At 40.2% G+C, this 6,890-nt stretch overlaps 1 non-coding gene across 1 annotated transcript; it reads right to left on the bottom strand.

The window, feature by feature from the left end:
• Positions 1 to 5,892: 5,892 nt before the first annotated feature.
• trnav-uac (transfer RNA valine (anticodon UAC)) lies at positions 5,893 to 5,965 on the bottom strand. The gene has a single exon. It is a non-coding gene; the product is annotated as a tRNA-Val (tRNA).
• Positions 5,966 to 6,890: the final 925 nt, after the last annotated feature.

Below are 6,890 nucleotides of genomic sequence, written 5' to 3'. Positions count from 1 at the left end.
TGGATGCCAGAGAGGCTCCATTCAATACCAGTTAAATTCATTTCCCCTGTTTATTACACAGAGGGATGCTGATGTTTAAAGCCTGAAGAGTTTGAAGGCTGAAAGATGGAAGAAAACCAAAGCAGGAACTGTAGAAACAGTATGGGCATGTGGGATGTAATCGAAATCTGTTTAAGCCACACTAATCAATATTTTTAAACAAGTAATGGACCAAAGGACAAATGTGTAAAGCGTTGCTTATACTCTGCATATGATTTTTCTCCAAAGTTGGTGGAGACCAAACCAGAGTGAATTATCGTATGGGATGATTATTTTACTCTGAATATGTTGGATGTTGAAGAAGGCAGCTGTTTGCTAACATGTTAGCCACAACAAGTGTACAAAAAGTCTTTTAATGGAGCTTTAAATATCAAGTTTTTGTAGAATTAAATGATATTTATACTGTGGGCTATAGTTGTAACTGTTAACAAAATTCATGGTTCAGTTATAATAGTATACAATTTATAAAACAGTGGCGTCACGATTTGTTATATTTTCAACTTAGCAAAAACGTTTAACTGTTTTTTATTATTTCTGTGTCCAGGATTTTTTGGGTGGGCCTAAAAGCATGCCCGATGACACACTGGAGCCATCCTCATAACTTGCCCTACAATTTAAACACTACTCTACTACTGACATTAGAATGCACAGTATCAGTGTCCTTTCTTTCACCTTCTGCGTCAGCTGCGAGTTTGCTACATCCCACGAGCTCACTGAGCTCTTTCAGTCTAATAAATGCATGAATAACCATCTCTGTTATATGTCACAATCATATAAACACAAGCTAAACAGCCGTCACCTCTCAGTTTTTATGGCCAAATTGGCTGTTAGGCCCGCTGGCAGTTACTGCTCACTGCTGTGGGTGTGTGTTTTGCAATATATTGCAATATATTCAGCATATCTCAACATGTTTAAATTGGGATAATATTGCATTGTGACTGAAGTGTCATGATAATATCCTATCGTCAGGCCTCCGGTGATCCCCACCCATGTTTAAGCTGCATATTTTATTAGGATAGTTTTATGTATCTGTTTGTAATGCATACTGACCTGAAAGCCCTGTAACCAAGAGTTCAATACGAATACATGTTATTGCCACAGCCCTACTACACGTTCTGTCAATCAAGCAGTTTGTTTGGTCAAATATGTGATTTGAGTTCATGATTATTTCCTAAATACCCTCAGAATGCATTGCTGCCTGGTCTTCAGGGCTGCTAGTAATTATAATTGTCATTTTGTTATTGGTGATTAATAATAATAATTAATAATAATGATAATAATAAAAACTCTAAATTGTCCATAGGTGTGAATGTGAGCGTGAATGGTTGTTTGTCTCTATGTGTCAGCCCTGTGATAGTCTGGCGACCTGTCCAGGGTGTACCCTGCCTCTCACCCAATGTCAGCTGGGATAGGCTCCAGCCCCCCCGCGACCCTCAAGAGGATGAAGCGGTTAGAAGATGAATGAAGATAATAATAAAAGAAATTCAATCTACAACGATATGAAATTGAATAAAGCTGCAGAATATCAAACGCTGAATGTGCATATGACTTTATCACTTACAAACAACACATTTTACATGTCTATCACGTGAAAACATCACTTCTACATCTAATATCAAGTTTCATATATGATAAATTAACATATCACCACATATTGACATGAGAAACTCTCAAAATCTCACACAAAATAAACTCAATTCACAGTTTGGAGCCAGCATATAATTCATATTGTAATTAACTCAGCTGACTTCAGTCAGTCGATGAATCATTTCAGCCCTCCTGGTGTGGTGATTATTGGTTAAATTTGAAGGAAATTTGTTAACTGTCTTGTTCATTTTGTAAAAGACTGTATGTCTCATACATGGTTGCACAAATTGTGGGTACTCTGTATGGGCTGAGTATGCAAGTAGTTAAATGAAGTAAACAAACAAACAAGCATGAGTGAACAAACAGATAAACACATGCATGGCAGCAGCAGCAGGGAAGCTGCAGCTCGTCACCAACACCCACTCTGTTCCCAGCAGATGTCAGTGTTACATAATGACTCTCTGATGTAACACACACACACACACACACACACACACACTGAGCATGTATTCACTGGCACATGAGGAAACACAGAAAATGATTTTTAGAACAAATGCAATCAGAACACCTGGAAAAATTTTGAATCACGGTGGATGTGATTTATACTGGTTGATGCTGATGAATGGAAACAAACACTGGTTCATTATAATAATATGAAAGTAAAACCAAATCACTACAATTTGATTTTAATTAGTCACAAATATTAAATCACTGATTTCATAAGTACTCACTCAGGTTGGCTAACATTACCTTAAAATAACATCACAATATTTCAGGTTAGTTTTGCAGTAATCCAGCTGTTGACATTATGATAAAGTCCTTGGAAATTCTTCATTATAATTTATCTTTATATCCAAACCTCTGTCAAACTTGCCTTGTTGTTATGTTTTTGTCAAGAGCACTTTGACTTTCAGCTACCTTGTTGCTACCAGCTTGTTCTCATTCCCAGGGCATAAAATATGTCAGTTTGGTCAGTGGCTATCAGTGTCTGATTTCAATGCACAAGGCCCCCTTTAACGTCTGTATGAGACACAGTGGGTTTTTATAGTAAGTTAAGCTTTAAGCATTTTTTTTTTAAACTACGTTGTGTACTTAGTGTCACATAGCATACTTGTTAACTTACTTATTAAGCAAAGCTATGTAACAAATGGACATATTATAACCCAAATCATGTTTTTTTTTCTCTAAACCGAACCAAGTAGTTTTGTTACCTAAACCTAAAAGTAGTTTGGCTCAAGAAACCATGTTTCATGTGAGCATGGAAGTTTATTTTGAAAAGACACTATGCATGTAACAAACAGACACTGTCAAATCCAAAAGTGATGCTAGAGGTTACTTAAAGTGCCATAGTTTGAAGTGTAGGGCCGCTGACCAAGCTGCTGTATTTTGACGAGTTGGGAGTGAGAATGTTTCATTGCTACTGTATGACGTCATATACATCAACATGTCACAATGTAGTTCACAACATGATATGACACATTTTTAACATATTAAAAAAATTTATAGAATATTATATATGACATGATATGGCATGCCCCATTTTTCACACTATTTGAGTGTTTGGGAGAAAGAAGACATTACTTTGTATGATGTCAAGAAAGCTCAAATTTCGGGCGTCGGTGGCTTAGTGGGTAGAGCAGGCGCCCTATGTACAAGGCTGTTGCTGCAGTGGCCTGGGTTCATGTCCAGCCTGTGTCCCCTTGCTGCATGTTATCCCTCTCTCTCTCCCCCCCCTTCATGCTTACCTGTCCTCTCCATTAAAGGCAAGATGCCCCAAAAAATATCTTAAAAGAAAGCTCAAATTTGGGACCTTCCAATCAGTTATTCAAACAGGTGATTTCATTGACAACTGATTTTTCTGTTAGAGAAAGGACTAACCAATCAAAGCTTTGCAGGAAGGATTATGAATGGATTCAAATGGCCACAAAAATGTTGACGGATATCTTTGCAGCCTACAGGTTGTTGAAAGTCAACTTTCAGAAATAACAACTTAGATTTTTCTTCAACTGTGATAAATTCTATTGCTCCGACTAAGGCTGTCCCGACTACCATTTTGGGGGCTTTGAAGTTTCAGTGATAATTACCTGTAAATATTCTAGGCTTTAACGGGACACTCAGCAACTATCAAATCCCTGCCCGAATTCAGTAGGACTTAGTGGCACTGCATGTGTATTTGCGAGGCGGTGATAGAGCGGAGGAAGAGCAGGTGGAAGGTGGACTATTGCACAAAATGTTTCAGTAAGTTATTACTATCTCAAACACTGCGGGTCAGGCCAAATCACTACATACCCAGTCAGTGCTTCATTGCAGTTGCCAGCCATGGATAACTGTCTGCAATTCATCTCACCTCTTCCTTTTCCCCCTTAGACAGTCCATCTTAATTGCTTGAAGTGGGGGTCAATGACTGCGCTGAGAACACTGGCCTCATCTGTGTCTGACACTTGCCACCTGCTCTCAGTTTCCTCCACCAGCTTATTGGTGAAAAAACAGAACATATAGATTTGGACGTTGAGTACCATGTCAAAGATCAAAGCTTTGAAGCTTTGAAGCTTTGAAGCTTCGAAGCACGGGGCTCAGCCCTAGCTCTGATCACAACAACCACAGCTTCTGTGTCTGGTGACAGAACAAGTGTACTGTGCTAACAGTGAAGCAGCTGGAAGAAAAGTTCAGAGGCCATCTTGTCAGTCAGGTTTTTTTAACCTCTAATTCACACTAACATGCAGTGCTGTATCAATGCCTCTGAATGAAGGGAAATAAATAAGGAGGTGCAGATGATTGCTAAATCAGCTGAGAAGCTGAAATTGTGGTAATGGAGTATGGGCTGAATGGATCATAGTAATTCCACAGTTTTTTAGCTAGTTACTTGATCAGAAAGAAATGTGCATAGTAGACTATTTTCAAAATATTCCAAAAGTGGGACATTTCACATTCTGACTTTTACAGTTTTGGATACAGAGAATATTTATATACAGAAAAAATAAAACCTGGGCTGAACTATGTCTTCCTGAAGGTGAATTGTTGTATAGTTTTATTTCTGATCAGCAGGTCACTGAGAGAAACAGAACAAACACCACAACCAGCATGTGACACTCTCACCTTGTCCATGTGATGCTTTGTGATGTCAGATAATATTTTGATATGAAAGATAAGACTCGAGGAACAACGAAGCCTTTCTGACGAGGACATGACCTTCAGGTGATGTGCACATTCAGCTGATTGAATACTTGATATCACATGTGACAGTGAGGATTAATGAGAGCTGTTCCACTGTTACTCCCTCTGCACTTTGAATTAGCAGCAAAGTCACCAGTCGAGCAACTCGTCGGGTTTTTATCCACAACATTAAATTATTATGTTTTTGGACTCTGCTCACAGGTAGGAAATTCAATCTGTGAGTAGGTTATTGTTCACTTTGAGAGTACATGAGCCATACACAGACAAATATATTACTATTGAAATCACGTCATGGCAGTGCATCACATTTTAACTTTTTACTGAATTTGTAGAATAAAATCCAGATCTGGTGAAGGTGGTTTTCGCTACTCTGGTTCTGGTTCTGTTCTCTGGAACAAACCAACTGATGACCTGAAATGTCTCATAACTGCATCCACATTCAAACTGTATAACTGGCTTATATATAGACATTCAAGTGCCTTGCCACAAGTGATTTAAAAAAATACGAACTATGCAATGTATATGCTGTCTGAAAAAGACAAAAGAAGACAGATTGAATCACACACAGATACGTTCACAGTTGAAGTATGCTCAGTCCTTCAGCATCTTGTCTGTGTGCAGAACAGAACAGCAGTTAGTGCAGAGATAACACACACACACACACACACTGCACTGTCACAGAGCTGTGTTTACCCCCGAGGCCTCTGCACACACACACACACACACACACACACACACACACACACACAGATCTTGTCACTATTGCATGAAAACCTAGTATCTCCAACATTTCACTTATCAGGTTTATAAGGCAGCTTTGTTTTCCTATTAGCCACTACCATACATATTCTGGAGTTCTTCCTTAGACCAAAGCTGTGGAGGTGTGTGTACACAGGCATGCAGTATATACCATTATGCTGCAGCAAATCATGTTACAGTATCATTAAATCTGTGTTGACTGTACACATGAGACCACCTGACCTCAGCCTTTGAGGTATCACCAGTGACCTGTAAAACAGCACTTAGAATAGAGAGAAACTGTCATCTTTGGCTGGGTTTTCTATTTTGCCATGTGACAAAAGGATAATATTTTGGTTCCACTGGGGATTGAACCCAGGACCTTCTGCATGTAAAGCAGATGTGATGACCACTACACTATAGAACCCTTGTTTGCTGTATTTCATGTTCTATCTTGTGCTTCTGACCACAGTGTGCTCAGCCATCCATCCATTTTCATCTACTATTCTGGGGGCAGGTCGCTGGGGCAGGTCCAGCTCCTCCTGGGGGACCCCAAGGCGTTCCCACTCCAGATGACATATATAATCCCTCCAGCATGTTCTAGGTCTGCCCTGGGGTCTCTGACCACTTGAAAGTGTCTGGAAAACCTGTAAAGGTAGCCACTAAGGAGGCATCCTGATCAGATGTCTGAACCACCTCAGATGGCCCTTGTTGACACGAAGGAGCAGCGGCTCTACTTCGAGCTTCCTCTGGATGTCTAAGGTCCTCATCCTATTTCCAATACTGAGCCCAGCCACCCCACAGAGGAAACTCATTTCAGCGGCATATATCCATGATCTCATTCTTTCAGTCACTACCCAAAGCTCATGACTATAGGTGAGGATTGGGACGTAGATGGACCAGCAGGACAAAGGTTTTGTCTTCTTGCTCAGCTCCCTCTTCACCACAAGTGTCCTGCCGGGCATCTGCACCATTTCAGACGCCGCACCAAACCTCTTGTGATTAAGAACCTGCCATACTTGAGCTTCTTTGCTTGGCGCAGTAACTCTCTCCCAACCCAGAGGGGTGAATCAACCATTTTCCATCAACCATGGCCTCAGATTTGGAGGTGCTGGCTCTCATCCTGACCGCCTCATACTCGGGCAGCAAAATTATTTCTTATCTTATTCACACATCAGTGTGGTTCTGAAAATGGTTTGGCAGTTACAAGTACTGCCTCCACTGAAACGCACACACACGATGACCATACTGGTTGTCTTTCTTAGCTCTCTGATTAAATTGTAATTGTGAACATGGCTGTGCTTTGAGCAGTGCACAACCCTGAAGCTACACCTGACCTGAGGCAATATGAT

This window comes from Epinephelus fuscoguttatus, linkage group LG2, assembly GCF_011397635.1.
Source record: "Epinephelus fuscoguttatus linkage group LG2, E.fuscoguttatus.final_Chr_v1".
Taxonomy (NCBI): Eukaryota; Metazoa; Chordata; class Actinopteri; order Perciformes; family Serranidae; genus Epinephelus; species Epinephelus fuscoguttatus.
Note: the sequence above shows the minus strand (reverse complement) of the source record. Positions and strands in the feature narration are given on the sequence as shown.